The sequence below is a fragment of the Carcharodon carcharias genome (assembly GCF_017639515.1).
Source record: "Carcharodon carcharias isolate sCarCar2 chromosome 37 unlocalized genomic scaffold, sCarCar2.pri SUPER_37_unloc_3, whole genome shotgun sequence".
Taxonomy (NCBI): Eukaryota; Metazoa; Chordata; class Chondrichthyes; order Lamniformes; family Lamnidae; genus Carcharodon; species Carcharodon carcharias.
Genome location: NW_024470768.1, coordinates 522,400 through 543,401, shown reverse-complemented (window position 1 = coordinate 543,401; position 21,002 = coordinate 522,400). Strand labels below are relative to the sequence as shown.

At 46.8% G+C, this 21,002-nt stretch overlaps 1 protein-coding gene across 1 annotated transcript in view; it reads right to left on the bottom strand.

The window, feature by feature from the left end:
* LOC121274737 (sodium/calcium exchanger 1-like) overlaps nucleotides 1-19,503 on the bottom strand; it is a 459,072-nt gene extending 439,569 nt beyond the window's left edge. Inside the window, exon 1 of the mRNA XM_041182077.1 lies at nucleotides 19,430-19,503. The gene's annotated coding sequence lies outside the window, so the exon portion shown is untranslated. The remainder of the gene's footprint in view (nucleotides 1-19,429) is intronic.
* Nucleotides 19,504-21,002: the final 1,499 nt, after the last annotated feature.

Here is a 21,002-nt window from a genome sequence, read left to right as displayed (position 1 = left end):
ACAGGCATCCAGTCACAAAAACACCCCTCGATCATCACCTTTTGCTTCCTGCCACTCAGCCAAGGCTGGATCCAGTTTGTCAAATTGCCGTGGACCCCATGGGCTCTTACCTTTGTTATCAGTCTCCTATGCCGGACCTTATCAAAAGCCTTGTTGAAGTCCAAGTAGACTACATCAAATACACTGCCCTTATCTACACACCTTCAAAAAATTCAATCAAATTGGTCAGACATGTCCCCCCCCTTAACAAAACCTTACTGACTGTCCTTGATTAATCCCTGCCTCTCCAAGTGTAGATTAATTCTGTCCCTCAGAATTGCTTCCAATAGTTTCCCTACCACTGAGGTTAGACTGACTGGCCAGTAGATCCCTGGTTTATCCCATCCTCCCTTCTTGAATAACGGTACCACATTGACTGTCCCCAGTCCTCTGGCACCTTTCCTGTGGCCAGAGAGGTATTGAAAATTATTGCCAGCGCCCCTGCTATCTCCTCCTTTGCCTCACTTAACAGCCTGGGATACATTTCATCTGGGCCTGGAGATTTATCTACTTTTAAGTCTGCCAGACCACTTAAAACCTCCTCTCTTTCTATGCTAATTTCTTTAATTATATCACAGTCCTTCTGCCTGATTCCCATACCCATGTCATCCCTCTCACTTGTGAACACTAACAATTCATTTAGAACCCTACCTACGTCTTCCAGTTCCGCACACAAATTACCACTATGGTCCTTAATAGGCCCTACTCTTTCCCTAGTTATCCTCTTACTCTTAATGTACTTGTAAAATAACTTTGGATTTTCCTTTCTTTTACCTGCCAATATTTTTTCATGCCCCCTTTTTGCTCCCCTAATTTCCTTTTTAAGTTCTCCCCTACACATTCGATACTCCTCTAGGGCTTCCACTGTTTTGAGCCTTCGGTATCTGCCATAAGCATCCCTTTTTCTCTTGATCCAACCCTGTATATCCCTCGACCTCCAGGGTTCCCTGGATTTGTTGGTCCCACCCTTTATCTTTACTGGAATATGTTGGCCCTGTACTCTCCCTATTTCCTTCTTGAATGAGTCCCACTGCTCTGACGCAGATTTACCTAAAAGTAGCTGCTCCCTGTCCACTCTGGCCAAATCATATCTGATCTTATTAAAATTGGCCTTCCCCCAATTTAGAACTCTGATTTCTGGCCCATCCTTGTCCTTTTCCATAACAACCTTGAATCTAACGGAGTTATGATCAATATCTGCAAAACGCTCCCCCACTGATACCTCTACCACTTGCCCGACTTCATTCCCTAAAATTAAGTCAAGGACCGTCCCCTCTTTTGTAGGACTTTCTACGTACGGGCTTAAAAAATCTTAAAATGGGTGCATTTTAAGAATTCCGCTCCCTCTAAACCTATCACACTATGACTAACCCAGATAATGTTGGGGCAGTTGAAATCCCCCACTATTACTACCCTATTAGTAATACAGGGATATGCATCTCAGATCAATGGTACTGCGTATACAGGTGCAGGGATTTATCAGCCTTAATGGTATCTACAATGTGAAAACTGCACCATACCACTTGTCATCCAATGGACTGGCGGAACGAGCAGTACAAACTTTCAATGCGGGAAAGAAGAAGTTAACAGCCACTCGCTGGAAGCCAAACATTCTCGTTTTCTATTTCTCTACTGAACAACTCTCCTCTTGCACTACGACAGGAACAAGACCTGCAGAATTACCGACCAGGAGCCGTCTTCGGACACGACTCGTTCCCAATTTGGAGGGGGAGGTGTTGGGAGAGGTGAAGGGAACCAAAAAGCGTCTCATGTTTTGTAGTTGAGAGCGACAATTTACTGTCAGCGAAGCTGGAAATGTCTGGAGTTTGGGTGGAGGATGAATGTGGTTACCAGGTGAAGTGGAGGGAGCTTTACTCTGTATCTAACCCCGTGCTGTACCTGTCCTGGGAGTGTTTGATGGGGACGGTGTAGAGGGAGATTTACTCTGTATCTAACCCCGTGCTGTACCTGTCCTGGGAGTGTTTGTTGGGGACAGTGTAGAGGGAGATTTACTCTGTATCTAACCCCGTGCTGTACCTGTCCTGGGAGTGTTTGTTGCGGACAGTGTAGAGGGAGATTTACTCTGTATCTAACCCCGTGTTGTACCTGTCCTGGGAGTGTTTGATGGGGACAGTGTAGAGGGAGCTTTACTCTGTATCTAACCCCGTGCTGTACCTGTCCTGGGAGTGTTTGATGGGGACGGTGTAGAGGGAGCTTTACTCTGTATCTAACCCCGTGCTGTACCTGTCCTGGGAGTGTTTGATGGGGACAGTGTAGAGGGAGATTTACTCTGTATCTAACCCCGTGCTGTACCTGTCCTGGGAGTGTTTGATGGGGACAGTGTAGAGGGAGCTTTACTCTGTATCTAACTCCGTGCTGTACCTGTCCTGGGAGTGTTTGATGGGGACGGTGTAGAGGGAGCTTTACTCTGTATCTAACCCCGTGCTGTACCTGTCCTGGGAGTGTTTGATGGGGACAGTGTAGAGGGTTTACTCTGTATCTAACCCCGTGCTGTACCTGTCCTGGGAGTGTTTGATGGGGACAGTGTAGAGGAGCTTTACTCTGTATCTAACCCCGTGCTGTACCTGTCCTGGGAGTGTTTGATGGGGACAGTGTAGAGGGAGCTTTACTCTGTATCTAACCCCGTGCTGTCCCTGTCCTGGGAGTGTTTGATGGGGACAGTGTAGAGGGAGATTTACTCTGTATCTAACCCCGTGCTGTACCTGTCCTGGGAGTGTTTGATTGGGACAGTGTAGAGGGAGATTTACTCTGTATCTAACCCCGTGCTGTACCTGTCCTGGGAGTGTTTGATGGGGACAGTGTAGAGGTAGCTTTACTCTGTATCTAACCCCGTGCTGTACCTGTCCTGGGAGTGTTTGATGGGGACAGTGTAGAGGTAGCTTTACTCTGTATCTAACCCCGTGCTGTACCTGTCCTGGGAGTGTTTGATGGGGACAGTGTAGAGTGAGCTTTACTCTGTATCTAACCCCGTGCTGTACCTGTCCTGGGAGTGTTTGATGGGGACAGTGTAGAGGGTTTACTCTGTATCTAACCCTGTGCTGTACCTGTCCTGGGAGTGTTTGATGGGGACAGTGTGGAGGGAACTTTACTCTGTATCTAACCCCGTGCTGTACCTGTCCTGGGAGTGTTTGATGGGGACAGTGTAGAGGGAGTTTTACTCTGTATCTAACCCCGTGCTGTACCTGTCCTGGGAGTGTTTGATGGGGACAGTGTAGAGGAAGCTTTACTCTGTATCTAACCCCGTGCTGTACCTGTCCTGGGAGTGTTTGATGGGGACAGTGTAGAGGAAGCTTTACTCTGTATCTAACCCCGTGCTGTACCTGTCCTGGGAGTGTTTGATGGGGACAGTGTAGAGGGAGATTTACTCTGTATCTAACCCCGTGCTGTACCTGTCCTGGGAGTGTTGATGGGGACGGTGTAGAGGGAGCTTTACTCTGTATCTAACCCCGTGCTGTACCTGCCCTGGGTGTGTTTGATGGGGACAGTGTAGAGGGAGATTTACTCTGTATCTAACCCCGTGCTGTACCTGTCCTGGGAGTGTTTGATGGGGACAGCGTAGAGGGAGCTTTACTCTGTATCTAACCCCGTGCTGTACCTGTCCTGGGAGTGTTTGATGTGGACAGTGTAGAGGGAGCTTTACTCTGTATCTAACCCCGTGCTGTACCTGTCCTGGGAGTGTTTGATGGGGACGGTGTAGAGGGAGCTTTACTCTGTGTCTAACCCCGTGCTGTACCTGTCCTGGGAGTGTTTGATGGGGACAGTGTAGAGGGCGCTTTACTCTGTATCTAACCCCGTGCTGTACCTGTCCTGGGAGTGTTTGATGGGGACAGTGTAGAGAGAGTTTTACTCTGTATCTAACCCTGTGCTGTCCCTGTCCTGGGAGTGTTTGATGGGGACAGTGTAGAGGGAGATTTACTCTGTATCTAACCCCGTGCTGTACCTGTCCTGGGAGTGTTTGATGGGGACAGTGTAGAGGGAGATTTACTCTGTATCTAACCCCGTGCTGTACCTGTCCTGGGAGTGTTTGATGGGGACAGTGTAGAGCGAGCTTTACTCTGTATCTAACCCCGTGCTGTACCTGTCCTGGGAGTGTTTGATGGCGACAGTGTAGAGTGAGCTTTACTCTGTATCTAACCCCGTGCTGTACCTGTCCTGGGAGTGTTTGATGGGGACGGTGTAGAGGGTTTACTCTGTATCTAACCCCGTGCTGTACCTGCCCTGGGAGTGTTTGATGGGGACGGTGTAGAGGGTTTACTCTGTATCTAACCCCGTGCTGTACCTGTCCTGGGAGTGTTTGATGGGGACGGTGTAGAGGGAGATTTACTCTGTATCTAACCCCGTGCTGTACCTGTCCTGGGAGTGTTTGATGGGGACAGTGTAGAGGGAGCTTTACTCTGTATCTAACCCCGTGCTGTACCTGTCCTGGGAGTGTTTGATGGGGACAGTGTAGAGGGAGCTTTACTCTGTATCTAACCCCGTGCTGTACCTGTCCTGGGAGTGTTTGATGGGGACGGTGTAGAGGGAGTTTTACTCTGTATCTAACCCCGTGCTGTACCTGTCCTGGGAGTGTTTGATGGGGACAGTGTAGAGGGTTTACTCTGTATCTAACCCCGTGCTGTACCTGTCCTGGGAGTGTTTGATGGGGACAGTGTAGAGGGCGCTTTACTCTGTATCTAACCCCGTGCTGTACCTGTCCTTGGAGAGTTTGATGGGGACAGTGAAGACGACTATTCTTAAGCTGTCTGGGGTGAGGACAAGCAGGTGATGAGGGTCAAAGTGGGTATAGGACTTTAAAAGAGGTTGTCAGGGGCTGTCTGCGTTTGGGTAGGGTTGGGTAATTGAGGAGGAGGGTCGAGGGGAGGCTGGAGGTAACAGTGGATCAGATGAGTAGGAGGGTCGGGGTCACCGAAGGGGAGCATTTGCAGTTATAGGTTGGATTTCCACACACTGCATAAAGACTGGGGAAACCAGAAGCTTGTCAGGTGATTTTGGGGATGTGGTCAGTTCTGAGCAGCTGCAAATAAACCATTTCCTCTGCTGGTTGATGTGGGGGTAGGTGGTAAAGTAAATACAAGTCAAAGTGAAAGCTAATGCTCTTCGGCTATTCAGAGCAGAGCAGGACTGTCGGAGGGTCAGTGCTGAGGGAGCGCCGCACTGTCGGAGGGTCATCACTTCAGCCTTCTCTCTAACAGTACACTGTAACCTCCTCCAGCCCCTACAACCCTCCCTATCTCTGTAACCTCCTCCAGCCCCTACAACCCTCGCTATCTCTGTAACCTCCTCCAGCCCCTACAACCCTCCCTATCTCTGTAACCTCCTCCAGCCACTACACCCCTCCCTATCTCCGAAACCTCCTCCAGCCCCTACAACCCTCCCTATCTCTGTAACCTCCTTCCGCCCCTACAACCCTCCCTATCCCTGTAACCTCCTCCAGCCCCGACAACCCTCCCAATCTCTGTAACCTCCTCCAGCCCCTACAGCCATCCCTATCTCTGTAACCTCCTCCAGTCCCTACAACCCTCCCTATCTCTGTAACCTCCTCCAGCCCCTACAACCCTCCCTATCTCTGTAACCTCCTCCAGCCCCTACAACCCTCCGAGATCTCTGGGCTCCTCCAATTCCGGCCTCTTGACCATCCCCCCGATTCCCCATCACTCCACCATTGGCGGCCGTGCCTTCAGCTGCCTGGGGCCATGAATATCCCGAGTCTTTCTCGCACTGCACCTACCCTCTGCACTCGCCACAAACTTCACACAATCTGTGAGTGAGAAATGTGAAACACTTAACACAGATAAAATGTTGTGATGACTCACACGCAGTCTTGTATTAATAGCTTGTGTATCTAATCCAGCCTTCAGAACCGTCAAACTTCATGAAAGGATTTCTTCCCCGTTCTGATATTAATACAGTCTCTGTCGCAAAATACAGCACAAAAATCTTCCCCATTGTGTACTGCATTTTCCACAGTGTCTCAGGACGTCAACATCATTCAGCCCCTACTCTACCCTCAGCAGCTCAGGTGCGGAGTAAAGCTCTCTCCATACTGTCCCCATCAAACACTCCCAGGACAGGTACAGCACGGGGTTAGATACAGAGTAAAGCTCTCTCCATACTGTCCCCATCAAACACTCCCAGGACAGGTACAGTACGGGGTTAGATACAGAGTAAAGCTCCCTCTACACCGTCCCCATCAAACACTCCCAGGAGAGGTACAGCACGGGGTTAGATACAGAGTAAATCTCCCTCTACACCGTCCCCATCAAACACTCCCAGGACAGGTACAGCACGGGGTTAGATACAGAGTAAATCTCCCTCTACACCGTCCCCATCAAACACTCCCAGGACAGGTACAGCACGGGGTTAGATACAGAGTAAAGCTCCCTCTACACTGTCCCCATCAAACACTCCCAGGACAGGTACAGCACGGGGTTAGATACAGAGTAAAGCTCTCTCCATACTGTCCCCATCAAACACTCCCAGAACAGGTACAGCACGGGGTTAGATACAGAGTAAATCTCCCTCTACACTGTCCCCATCAAACACTCCCAGGACAGGTACAGCACGGGGTTAGATACAGAGTAAAGCTCCCACTAAACAATGTTACCTTGTTGTAGTTTTTCTTAGTCTCTGTTATTCTGGGTATCTGTTATTCTATATATAAATCACCCCGAACCCCTCGATTAGATTCCAGTCTGTAACTCACTCCCGGGTATCTGTATTCTTTATATAAACCAGCCTGAACCCCTCGATTAAATTCCAGTCTGTAACACACTCCCGGGAATCTGTTATTCTAAATATATAAACTCTCTGAACCCCTTGATTAGATTCGAGTCTGTAACTCACTCCCGGCTATCTGTTCTACTATGTATCTAAACCCTCTGAACCACTTGATTTGATTCCAGCTTTTAACTCACTCCTGGGCATCTGTTATTCTGTAAATAAATTACCCAAACCCCTTGATTAGTTTCCAGTCTGTAACTCACTCCTGGGTGTCTGTTATTCAGTACGTAAACCACCCTTACCCCTCGATTAGATTCCAGTCTGTAACTCACTCTCAGGTGTCTGTTATTCTATATATAAACCACCTGAACCCCACGATTAGATTCCAGTCTGTAACTCACTCCTGGGTATCTGTTATTCTACATATAAACCACCTGAACCCCTCGATTAGATTCCAGTCTGTAACTCACTCCTGGGTATCTGTTATTTTATATATAAACCACCCGAACGCCTCGATTAGATTCCATTCTGTAACTCACTCCTGGTTATCTGTTATTCACTATAAAAACCGCCCCGAACCGTTTGATTAGATTCCATTCTGTAACTCACTCCTGGGTACCTGTTATTCTATATATAAACCACGCTGAACCCCTCGATTAGATTCCAGTCTGTAACTCACTCCCGGGTATCTGTTATTCTATATATAAACACCACCTCGAACCCCTCGATTAGATTCCAGACTGTAACTCAGTCCCGGGTAACTGTTATTCTATATATAAATCACCCCGAACCCCTCGATTAGATTCCAGTCTGTAACTCACTCCCGGGTATCTGTTATTCTATATATAAACCGCCCTGAACCCCTCGATTAGATTCCAGTCTGTAACTCACTCCCGGGTATCTGTTATTCTATATATAAACCACCCTGAACCCGTCAATTAGATTCCAGTCTGTATCTCACTCCCGGGTATCTGTTATTCTATATATAAACCACCCGAAACCCTCGATTAGATTCCAGTTTGTAACTCACTCCCGGGTACCGGTTATTCTATACATAAACCCCCCTGAATCCCTCGATTAGATTCCAGTCTGTAACACACTCCCGGGTATCTGTTATTCTATATATAAACCAGCCTGAACCCCTCGATTAGATTCCAGTCTGTAACTCACTCCCGGGTTTCTGTTATTCTAAATATAAACCGCAACTCGAATCCCTCGATTAGATTCCAGTCTGTAACTCACGCCAGGGTATCTGTTATTCTATATATAAATCACCCCGAAACCCTCGATTAGATTCCAGTCTGTAACTCACTCCTGGGTATCTGTTACTCTATATATAAACCCCACCTCAAACCCCTCGATTAGATTTCAGTCTGTAACTCACTCCTGGGTATCTGGTATTCTATATATAAACCACCCGAACGCCTCGATTAGATTCCAGTCTGTAACTCACTCCCGGGTATCTGTTATTCTAAATGTAAACCCCCCCGAACCCCTTGATTAGATTCCAGTCTGTAACTCACTCCCGGGTATAGGTTACTCTATATATAAACCAGCCCGAACCCCTCGATTAGATTCCAGTCTGTAACTCACTCCCGGGTATCTGTTATTCTATATATAAACCAGCCCGAACCCCTCGATTAGATTCCAGTCTGTAACTCACACCCGGGTATCTGTTATTCTATAGATAAACATGCCCGAAACCCTCAATTAGATTCCAGTCTGTAACTCACTCCCGGGTATCTGTTATTCTATATATAAACCAGCCCGAACCCCTCGATTAGATTCCAGCCTGTAACTCACTCCCGGGTTTCTGTTATTCTATATATAAACCACCCCGAACCCCTCGATTAAATTCCAGTCTGTAACTCACTCCTGGGTATCTGTTATTATATATATAAACCACCCGAACCCCTCGATTAGATTCCAGTCTGTAACTCACTCCCGGTCTAGGTTATTCTATATATAAACCAACCCCGAACCCCTCGATTAGATTCCAGTCTGTAACTCACTCCCGGGTATCTGTTATTCTATATATAAACCAGCCCGAACCCCTCGATTAGATTCCAGTCTGTAACTCACACCCGGGTATCTGTTATTCTATAGATAAACATGCCCGAAACCCTCAATTAGATTCCAGTCTGTAACTCACTCCCGGGTATCTGTTATTCTATATATAAACCAGCCCGAACCCCTCGATTAGATTCCAGCCTGTAACTCACTCCCGGGTTTCTGTTATTCTATATATAAACCACCCCGAACCCCTCGATTAAATTCCAGTCTGTAACTCACTCCTGGGTATCTGTTATTATATATATAAACCACCCGAACCCCTCGATTAGATTCCAGTCTGTAACTCACTCCCGGTCTAGGTTATTCTATATATAAACCAACCCCGAACCCCTCGATTAGATTCTAGTCTGTAACTCACTCCCGGGTATCTGTTATTCTATATATAAACCAGCCTGAACCCCTCGATTAGATTCCAGTCTGTATCTCACTCGCGCGTATCTGTTATTCTACATATAAACCCCACCTCGAACCCCTCAATTAGATTCCAGTCTGTAACTCGCTCCCGGGTATCCGTTATTCTATATATAAACCGCACCTCGAACCCCTCGATTAGATTCCAGTCAGTAACTCACTCCCGGGTATCTGTTATTCTATATATAAACCACCCTGAACCCCTCGATTAGATTCCAGTCTGTAACTCACTCCCGAGTATCTCTTATTCTATATATAAACTACCCCGAACACATCAATTAGATTCCAGTCTGCAACTCACTCCCGGGTATCTGTTATTCTATATATAAACCACCCGAACTCATCGATTAGATTCCAGTCTGTAACTCACTCCTGGGTATCTGTTATTCTATATATAAATCCCGACGAACCCCTCGATTAGATGCCAGTCTGTAGCTCACTCCCGGATGTCAGTTATTCTATATATAAATCGCCCCGAAACCCTCGATTAGATTCCATTCTGTAACTCACTCCTGGGTATCTGTTATTCTATATATAGACCACCCCAAACCCCTCGATTAGATTCCATTCTGTAACTCACTCCCGGGTACCTGTTATTCTCTATAAAAACCGCCCCAAACACCTCGATTAGATTCCATTCTGTAACTCACTCCTGGGTATCTGTTATTCTATATATAAAGCACCCCGAACCAGTCGATTAGATTCCAGTCTGTAACTCACTCCCGGGTATCTGTTATTCTATATATAAACCTCACCTCGAACCCCTCGATTAGATTCCAGTCTGTAACTCACTCCCGGGTATCTGCTATTCTATATATAAACCACCCTGAACCACTCGATTAGATTCCAGTCTATATCTCACTCTCGGGTATCTGTTATTCTATATATAAACCAAGTCCAAACTCGTCGATTAGATTCCATTCTGTAACTCACTCCCAGGTATCTGTTACTCTAAATATAAACCCCACCTCGAACTTCTCAATTAGATTCCAGTCTGTAACTCACTCCTGGGTATCTGGTATTCTATATATAAACCACCGAACCCCTCGATTAGACTCCAGTCTGTAACTCACTTCCGGGTATAGGTTATTCTATATATAAAGCACCCCGAACGCCTCGATTAGATTCCAGTCTGTAACTCACTCCCGAGTATCTCTTATTCTATATATAAACTACCCCGAACACATCAATTAGATTCCAGTCTGCAACTCACTCCCGGGTATCTGTTATTCTATATATGAACCACCCGAACTCATCGATTAGATACCAGTCTGTAACTCACTCCTGGGTATCTGTTATTCTATATATAAATCCCGACGAACCCCTCGATTAGATGCCAGTCTGTAACTCACTCCCGGGTGTCAGTTATTCTATATATAAATCGCCCCGAAACCCTCAATTAGATTCCATTCTGTAACTCACTCCTGGGTATCTGTTATTCTATATATAGACCACCCCGAACCCCTCGATTAGATTCCATTCTGTAACTCACTCCCGGGTATCTGTTATTCTCTATAAAAACCGCCCCGAACCCCTCGATTAGATTCCATTCTGTAACTCACTCCTGGGTATCTGTTATTCTATACATAAAGCACCCCGAACCCCTCGATTAGATTCCAGTCTGTAACTCACTCCCGGTCTAGGTTATTCTATATATAAAGCAACCCCGAACCCCTCGATTAGATACCAGTCTGTAACTCATTCCCGGGTATCTGTTATTCTATATATAAACCAGCCAGAACCAGTCGATTAGATTCCAGTCTGTAACTCACTCCAGGGTATCTGTTATTCTATATATAAATCACCCCGAACTCCTCAATTAGATTCCAGTCTGTAACTCGCTCCCGGGTATCTGTTATTCTATATATAAACCGCACCTCGAACCCCTCGATTAGATTCCAGTCAGTAACTCACTCCCGGGTATCTGTTATTCTATATATAAACCACGCTGAACCCCTCGATTAGATTCCAGTCTGTAACTCACTCCCGAGTATCTCTTATTCTATATATAAACTACCCCGAACACATTAATTAGATTCCAGTCTGCAACTCACTCCCGGGTATCTGTTATTCTATGTATAAACCACCCGAACTCCTCGATTAGATTCCAGTCTGTAACTCACTCTTGGGTATCTGTTATTCTATATATAAATCCCGACGAACCCCTCGATTAGATGCCAGTCTGTAACTCACTCCCGGGTGTCAGTTATTCTATATATAAATCGCCCCGAAACCCTCGATTAGATTCCATTCTGTAACTCACTCCCGGGTATCTGTTATTCTCTATAAAAACCGCCCCGAACCCCTCGATTAGATTCCATTCTGTAACTCACTCCTGGGTATCTGTTATTCTATATATAAAGCACCCCGAACCCCTCGATTAGATTCCAGTCTGTAACTCACTCCTGGGTATCTGTTATTGTATATATAAACCAGCCTGAACCCCTCAATTAGATTCCAGTCTGTAACTCACTCCTGGGTATCTGTTATTCTATATATAAACCTCACCTCGAACCCCTCGATTAGATTCCAGTCTGTAACTCACTCCCGGGTATCTGTTATTCTATATATAAACCACCCTGAACCCCTTGATTAGATTCCAGTCTACATCTCACTCTCGGGTATCTGTTATTCTATATATAAACCAAGCCCAAACTCGTCGATTAGATTCCATTCTGTAACTCACTCCCGGGTATCTGTTACTCTAAATATAAACCCCACCTCGAACTTCTCAATTAGATTCCAGTCTGTAACTCACTCCTGGGTATCTGGTATTCTATATATCAACCACCGAACCCCTCGATTAGACTCCAGTCTGTAACTCACTTCCGGGTATAGGTTATTCTATATATAAAGCACCCCGAACTCCTCGATTAGATTCCAGTCTGTAACTCACTCCCGAGTATCTCTTATTCTATATATAAACTACCCCGAACACATCAATTAGATTCCAGTCTGCAACTCACTCCCGGGTATCTGTTATTCTATATATAAACCACCCGAACTCATCGATTAGATTCCAGTCTGTAACTCACTCCTGGGTATCTGTTATTCTATATATAAATCCCGACGAACCCCTCGATTAGATGCCAGTCTGTAACTCACTCCCGGGTGTCAGTTATTCTATATATAAATCGCCCCGAAACCCTCGATTAGATTCCATTCTGTAACTCACTCCTGGGTATCTGTTATTCTATATATAGACCACCCCGAACCCCTCGATTAGATTCCATTCTGTAACTCACTCCCGGGTATCTGTTATTCTCTATAAAATCTGCCCCGAACCCCTCGATTAGATTCCATTCTGTAACTCACTCCTGGGTATCTGTTATTCTATATATAAAGCACCCCAAACCCCTCGATTAGATTCCAGTCTGTAACTCACTCCTGGGTATCTGTTATTGTATATATAAACCAGCCCGAACCCCTCAATTAGATTCCAGTCTGTAACTCACTCCCGGGTATCTGTTATTCTATATATAAACCTCACCTCGAACCCCTCGATTAGATTCCAGTCTGTAACTCACTCCCGGGTATCTGTTATTCTATATATAAACCACCCTGAACCCCTTGATTAGATTCCAGTCTACATCTCACTCTCGGGTATCTGTTATTCTATATATAAACCAAGCCCAAACTCGTCGATTAGATTCCATTCTGTAACTCACTCCCGGGTATCTGTTACTCTAAATATAAACTTCACCTCGAACCTCTCAATTAGATTCCAGTCTGTAACACACTCCTGGGTATCTGGTACTCTATATATAAACCACCGAACCCCTCGATTAGACTCCAGTCTGTAACTCACTTCCGGGTATAGGTTATTCTATATATAAAGCACCCCGAACCCCTCGATTAGATTCCAGTCTGTAACTCGCTCCCGGGTATCTGTTATTCTATATATAAACCAGCCTGAACCCCTCGATTAGATTCCAGTCTGTATCTCACTCACGGGTATCTGTTATTCTATATATAAACCCCACCTCGAACCCCTCGATTAGATTCCAGTCTGTAACTCGCTCCCGGGTATCTGTTATTCTATATATAAATCACCCTGAACCCCTCGATTAGATTCCAGTCTATATCTCACTCCCGGGTATCTGTTATTCTATATATAAACCACCCAAGCACCTCAATTAGATTCCAGTCTGTAACTCACTCCTCGGTATCTTTCGTTCTATATGTAAACCACCCTGAACCCCTCGATTAGATTCCAGTCTGTAACTCACTCTTGGGTATCTGTTATTCTATATATAAACCACCCTGAACCCCTCAATTAGATTCCAGTTTGTAACTCACTCCCAGGTATAGCTTATTCTATATATAAACCACCCCGAACCACTCGATTAGAGTCCAGTTTGTAACTCACTCCTGGGTATCTGTTATTCCACATATGAACCACCCCGAACCCCTCGATTAGATTCCAGTTTGTAACTCACTCCTGAGTATCTGTTATTCTATATATAAATCACCCTGAGCGCCTTGATTAGATTCCAGTCTGTAACTCAGTCCCGAGTATCTCTTATTCTATATATAAACTACTCCGAACACATCAATTAGATTCCAGTCTGTAACTCACTCCCGGGTATCTGTTATTCTATATATAAACCACCCGAACTCCTCGAATAGATTCCAGTCTGTAACTCACTCCTGGGTATCTGTTATTCTATATATAAATCCCGATGAACCCCTCGACTAGATGCCAGTCTGTAACTCACTCCCGGGTGTCAGTTATTCTATATATAAATCACCCCGAACCCCTCGATTAGATTCCATTCTGTAACTCACTCCCGGGTATCTGTTATTCTATATATAGACCACCCCGAACCCCTCGATTAGATTCCATTCTGTAACTCACTCCCGGGTATCTGTTATTCTCTATAAAAACCGCCCCGAACCCCTCGATTAGATTCCATTCTGTAACTCACTCCTGGGTATCTGTTACTCTATATATAAAGCACCCCGAACCCCTCGATTAGATTCCAGTCTGTAACTCACTCCTGGGTATCTGGTATTCTATATATAAACCACTGAACCCCTCGATTAGACTCCAGTCTGTAACTCACTCCCGGGTATCTGTTATTCTATATATAAACCTCACCCCGAACCCCTCGATTAGATTCCAGTCTGGAACTCACTCCCGGGTATCTGTTATTCTATATATTAACCAGCCTGAACCCCTCGATTAGATTCAAGTCTGTAACTCACTCCCGGTTATAGGTTATTCTATATATAAACCACACCTCAAACCCCTCGATTAGATTCCAGTCTGTAACGCACTCCCTGGTATCTGTTATTCTATAGATAAACAAGCCCAAAACCCTCGATTAGATTCCAGTCTGTTACTCACTCCTGGGTATCTGTTATTCTATATATAAACCACCCAGAACCTCTCGATTAGATTCCAGCCTGTAACTCACTCTCGGGTATCTGTTATTCTATATATAAACCACCCCGAACACCTCGATTAGATTCCAGTCTGTAACTCACTCCCAGGTATCTGTTATTCTATATATAAACCCCACCTCGAAACCCTCGATTAGATTCCAGTCTGTAACTCACTCCTGGGTATCTGTTATTCTATATATAAACCACCCCGAACCCCTCGATTAGATTCCAGTCTGTAACTCACTCCCGGGTATCTGTTATTCTGTATATAAACCATCCGAACCCCTCGATTAGATTCCAGTCTGTAACTCACTCCCGGGTATCTGTTATTCTATATATACACCCCCCGATCCCCTCGATTAAATTCAAGTCTGTAACTCACTCCTGGGTATCTGTTATTCTATATTAAAAAACCACCCGAACCCCTCGATTAGATTCCAGTCTGTAACCTACTCCCGGGTCTAGGTTATTCTATATATAAATCAACCCCGAACCCCTCGATTAGATTCCAGTCTGTAACCTACTCCCGGGTCTAGGTTATTCTATATATAAATCAACCCCGAACCCCTCGATTATATTCCAGTCTGTAACTCAGTCCCGGGTATCTGTTATTCTATATATAAACCAGCCTGAACCCCTCGATTAGATTCCAGACTGTATCTCACTCCCGGGTATCTGTTATTCTATATATAAACCAGCATGAACCCCTCGATTAGATTCCAGTCTGTAACTCACACCCGGGTATCTGTTATTCTATATATAAACCCCACCTCGAACCCCTTGATTAGATTCCAGTCTGTAACTCACTCCTGGGTATCTGTTATTCTATATATAAACCACCCCGAACCCCTCGATTAGATTCTAGTCTGTAACTCACTCCTGGGTATCTGTTATTCTACATATAAACCAGCCTGAACCCCTCGATTAGATTTCAGTCTGTAACTCACTCCTGCGTATCTGTTATTCTATATATAAATCACCCCGAACTCCTCAATTAGATTCCAGTCTGTAACTCACTCCTGGGTATAGGTTATTCTATATATAAACCACCCCGAACCCCTCGATTAGATTCCAGTCTGTAACTCGCTCCCGGGTATCTGTTATTCTATAGATAAACAAGCCCAAAACCCTCGATTAGATTCCAGTCTGTTACTCACTCCTGGGTATCTGTTATTCTATATATAAACCACCCCGAACCTCTCGATTAGATTCCAGCCTGTAACTCACTCTCGGGTATCTGTTATTCTATATATAAACCACCCCGAACACCTCGATTAGATTCCAGTCTGTAACTCACTCCCAGGTATCTGTTATTCTATATATAAACCCCACCTCGAAACCCTCGATTAGATTCCAGTCTGTAACTCACTCCTGGGTATCTGTTATTCTATATATAAACCACCCCGAACCCCTCGATTAGATTCCAGTCTGTAACTCACTCCCGGGTATCTGTTATTCTGTATATAAACCATCCGAACCCCTCGATTAGATTCCAGTCTGTAACTCACTCCCGGGTATCTGTTAGTCTATATATACACCCCCCGATCCCCTCGATTAAATTCCAGTCTGTAACTCACTCCTGGGTATCTGTTATTCTATATTAAAAAACCACCCGAACCCCTCGATTAGATTCCAGTCTGTAACCTACTCCCGGGTCTAGGTTATTCTATATATAAATCAACCCCGAACCCCTCGATTAGATTCCAGTCTGTAACCTACTCCCGGGTCTAGGTTATTCTATATATAAATCAACCCCGAACCCCTCGATTATATTCCAGTCTGTAACTCAGTCCCGGGTATCTGTTATTCTATATATAAACCAGCCTGAACCCCTCGATTAGATTCCAGACTGTATCTCACTCCCGGGTATCTGTTATTCTATATATAAACCAGCATGAACCCCTCGATTAGATTCCAGTCTGTAACTCACACCCGGGTATCTGTTATTCTATATATAAACCCCACCTCGAACCCCTTGATTAGATTCCAGTCTGTAACTCACTCCTGGGTATCTGTTATTCTATATATAAACCACCCCGAACCCCTCGATTAGATTCTAGTCTGTAACTCACTCCTGGGTATCTGTTATTCTATATATAAACCAGCCTGAACCCCTCGATTAGATTTCAGTCTGTAACTCACTCCTGGGTATCTGTTATTCTATATATAAATCACCCCGAACTCCTCAATTAGATTCCAGTCTGTAACTCACTCCTGGGTATAGGTTATTCTATATATAAACCACCCCGAACCCCTCGATTAGATTCCAGTCTGTAACTCACTCCCGAGTATCTGTTATTCTATATATAAACCAACCCGAACCCCTCGATTAGATTCCAGTCTGTAACTCACTCCTGGGTATCAGTTATTCTATATATAAACCCCTGAACCCCTTGATTAGATTCCAGTCTGTAACTCACTCCCGCGTATCTGTTATTCTATATATAAACGCCCCTGAACCTCTCGATTAGATTCCATTCTGTAACTCTCACCCAGGTACCTCTTATTCTCTATATAAACCACCCTGAACCCCTCGATTAGATTCCAGTCTGTAACTCACTCCTGGGTATCTGTTATTCTATATATAAACCCCCCGAACCCCTCGATTAGATTCCAGTCTGTAACTCACTCCCGGGTATCTGTTATTCTATATAAAAACCACCACGAACCCCTCGATTAGATTCCAGTCTGTAACTCACTCCCAGGTATCTGTTATTCTATATATAAACCCCCCGAACCCCTCGATTAGATTCCAGTCTGTAACTCACTCCCGGGTATCTGTTATTCTATATATAAACCCCCCAACCCCTCGATTAGATTCCAGTCTGTAACTCACTGCCATGTTATTCTGTAAATTATTTTCCACGTTTGTGTTTAATATCCTGCAGTTTCAGTTGAGCACATGCCAGCGAGGATGGTTTATAGGATGTCTGATGTCAGAGAATAAGACCGCATTGTCAATTCTGCCGGCTGCAATCGTTTCAGTGGTTTTCGTGAGCCCTGTTTCTCTGGTCAAACCTCGAGGCTGTTTCTCTGTGAGCTGTTGACACTTCTGCCTCTCCAGTGTCCCTAAAGAGACCATCGTGCTGATCCCTCGCAGCCCTGGGCTCAGCTGGTATAGAGAGCCGGCAATCCCTGCCAGGCTCCACCCCACACCCATCCCCGAACGTGGGCACTGCTTTCTCACCAGGTACAACAGCCTGGCTATGGGCCGGGGGGGAGGGGGGCGCTGGTACGGCCCAGACAGAGGGGAGGCTGGCAAACCCGTCCAGTGGGAGTCAGGAGCTTTGCCTGAGATAACCCTCCATCTCTTGCAGGAAAAGATATCCTGATCACGGCGGTGGGGGGGTGGGGGGTTCAAATCCAGTAGGGGGTCTGGGACCCCCCGGGTAGCAATCAGAGATCAGGGATCAAACTCTCTCTCCCCTCTCAATGCTTGTATCTCTCCCTCTCTCTCTTTCAGTCTCTCTCTCATGTTCTCTTTCTCCTTTCCACTGTCTCTCTCCCTCTATCGCTGTCTCTCTCTTTCTCTGTCTCCATCTCTCTCTCTCTGTCTCTCTCTCTCTCTATCCCTCTGTCTCTCTTTCTGTCTCTCTCTCTCCCTCTCTCTCCCTCTCTCTCTCTCTGTCCCTTTCCCTCTCTGTCTCTCTCTCTCTCGCTCTCGCTCTCTCTCTGTCTCTCTCTCTCTCTCTCCCTCTGTCTCTCTTTCTGTCTCTCTCTCCTTCTCTCTCCCTCTCTGTCCCTCTCCCTCTCTGTCCCTCTCCCTCTCTGTCTGTCTCTCTCCCTCTTCTGTCTCTCTCCCTCTCTCTCTCTCTCTGTCTCTCTCCCTCTCTGTCCCTCTCGCTCCCTCTCTGTCCCTCTCTGTCTGTGTCTCTCCCTCTCAGTCCCTCTCTCTCTCTCCCTTTGTCTCTCTCTCTCTATCTCTCTGTCTCTCTCTCTCGCTCTCCCTCTCTGTCTCTCTCCCTCTCTCTCTGTCTGTCTCTCGCCCTCTCTCTGTCTCTCTCCCTCTCTCTCCCTCCCTCTCTGTCTGTCTCTCCCTCTCTCTGTCTCTCTCCCTCTCTCTCCCTCCGTCTCTGTCTCTCTCCCTTTTTCTCTGTCTGTCTCTCCCTCTCTCTCTGTCTGTCTCTCCCTCTCTGTCCCTCCCTGTCTGTCTGTCTCTCCCTCTCTCTGTCTCTCTCCCTCTCTCTGTCTCTCTCTCTCTCTCTGTCTCTCTCCCTCTCTCTCCCTCTCTCTCTGTCTCTCTCCCTTTTTCTCTGTCTGTCTCTCCCTCTCTCTCTGTCTGTCTCTCCCTCTCTGTCCCTCCCTGTCTGTCTGTCTCTCCCTCTCTCTGTCTCTCTCCCTCTCCCTCTCTGTCCCCCCCTCTCTCTCTCTGTCTCTCTCCCTCCGTCTCTGTCTCTCTTCCTTTTTCTCTGTCTGTCTCTCCCTCTCTCTCTCTCTGTCTGTCTCTCCCTCTCTCTCTCTCTCTCTGTCTGTCTCTCCCTCTCTGTCCCTCCCTGTCTGTCTGTCTCTCCCTCTCTCTGTCTCTCTCCCTCTCTGTCCCTCTCCCTTTCTGTCACCCCCTCTCTGTCTCTCTCTCTCTCTCTGTCTCTCTCCCTCCCTCTCCCTCCGTCTCTGTCTCTCTCTCTCTGTCTGTCTCTCCCTCTCTCTCTGTCTGTCTCTCCCTCTCTGTCCCTCCCTCTCTCTCTCTCTGTCTCTCTCCGTCTCCCGCACCGAGTTCCTGACGAAGGGGCTGATTTCGGGGTGTGGAGGACGGGTGCTGAGATGGGAGATATCCTACCTGTTGACCTGCGCTGCTCCAGGGAGGTGCCTCTGATCCTCGGCCTCTCGATCCCCTGCTGCCTTGTCTCCCAGTCTCTGGCAAGCTGCCTTCGATTCACATATCGCAGCAGGAGGGTGGGGGTGGGGGGGGAGGTCTGGCAGAGTTGGGGGAGGGGGTAGCCTGAGGGGTGGGGGGTGCTGGGGTAGGAGGGGGGGGTGGTGGTGGGTGTTGGGAGATACCCCAGCAGCTCAGAATGGTGGTGAATCCTTAGCCCAGGTTGCAAAGTGCAGATGCTGCTTCCTCCATCTCTGATCCCTTTGCAGCTCGTTCCTCAATCCCTCTCTCTCTCTCTCTCTCTCTATCTCTATCTCTCTCTCACCCTGAATTCTGGTGATTGTACACCTGCTCTGGGAGTGCGGTGTGATCTAGACACAGGAGGAGGAGGTGGTGAGGGAGAGGGGGGAGGGAGGGAGGTAGGGGAGTGTAGAGAGAAGAAAATCACACACTCAGCGGCTGCTGTGAAAAGAGCTTATCCCTCCCACAGCAGGGCTACAGGGGATGTGCATGGACAGAATGCAGTTTTAAAAAGCAGATACCGGTCCGGTCACTGCACACACCCACCCCCCAGCCTCACCCACACACACCCACCCCCCCCCCACCCAGACAGACAGACACACACACACACACACACACACACACGCTCTCTCACCGAAATTGAAACCCCTCTCCCCTCCGCCCTATAATTCTTCTCCCCCTCCACCCCCTCTTCCTCCCCGGCTCAAACATACACAGCAAAGGCTGGAAACTCTCAGCGGCTCTGACAGCATCTGCGGAGCGAGGAACAGAGTTAACGTTTCAGGGTCAATATGACTCTCCTTCAGGACAGGTTTCTCTCTCTCTCTCTCTCTCTCCCCCTCCTCCTGGCTCACACTGAAAGGATAAGACACACACACACACACACACACACACACACACACAGCACAGAGAGAGAGAGAGAGAGAGAGAGAGAGATGGAACATAGCATCTTAAAAGGGCAATGTACCTATTTGGGGAACTGGTTCCCACGCAGCGAGAGCGATGGTCCCCTGCTGTAAAAGGGATCAATTGCCCTCCCCTCTCTCTCTCTCTCTCACTTTCTCTCCTTCCTGGCCGTTCCCCAGCTCTCTGCCACAGGAGTAAAGACTGGGGAAGCAGCGAGTACTGGTCCAAACTGGTCTTGTACACCTTCAAATGGAACACCAGTACAAAACCGGGGAAGAAGGGTACTGGGCCCCTCACAATATCTGCTCCCTCTTGCCCCTGCCTCCCACTCCTCTCTGTGAGTGGGATTCTCTGACAGTGGGGTTTTACAGTCCCGCCAAAGCCAATAGAGTTTAGAGTGGTTCGCAGAGACTCACAGCCCCATTCCTGCTCTGATACTGCCCGAATACTCCACCGTCTCTCTCTCTCTGTCTCTCTCTTTCTGTGTCTGTCTCTCTCTCTGTCACCCTCTCTCTGTCTCTCTCTGTCTCTCTCTCTCTGTGACTCTATCTCTGACTCTCTCTCTGTCACCCTCTCTCTGTCACCCTCTCTCTGTCTCTCTCTCTGACTC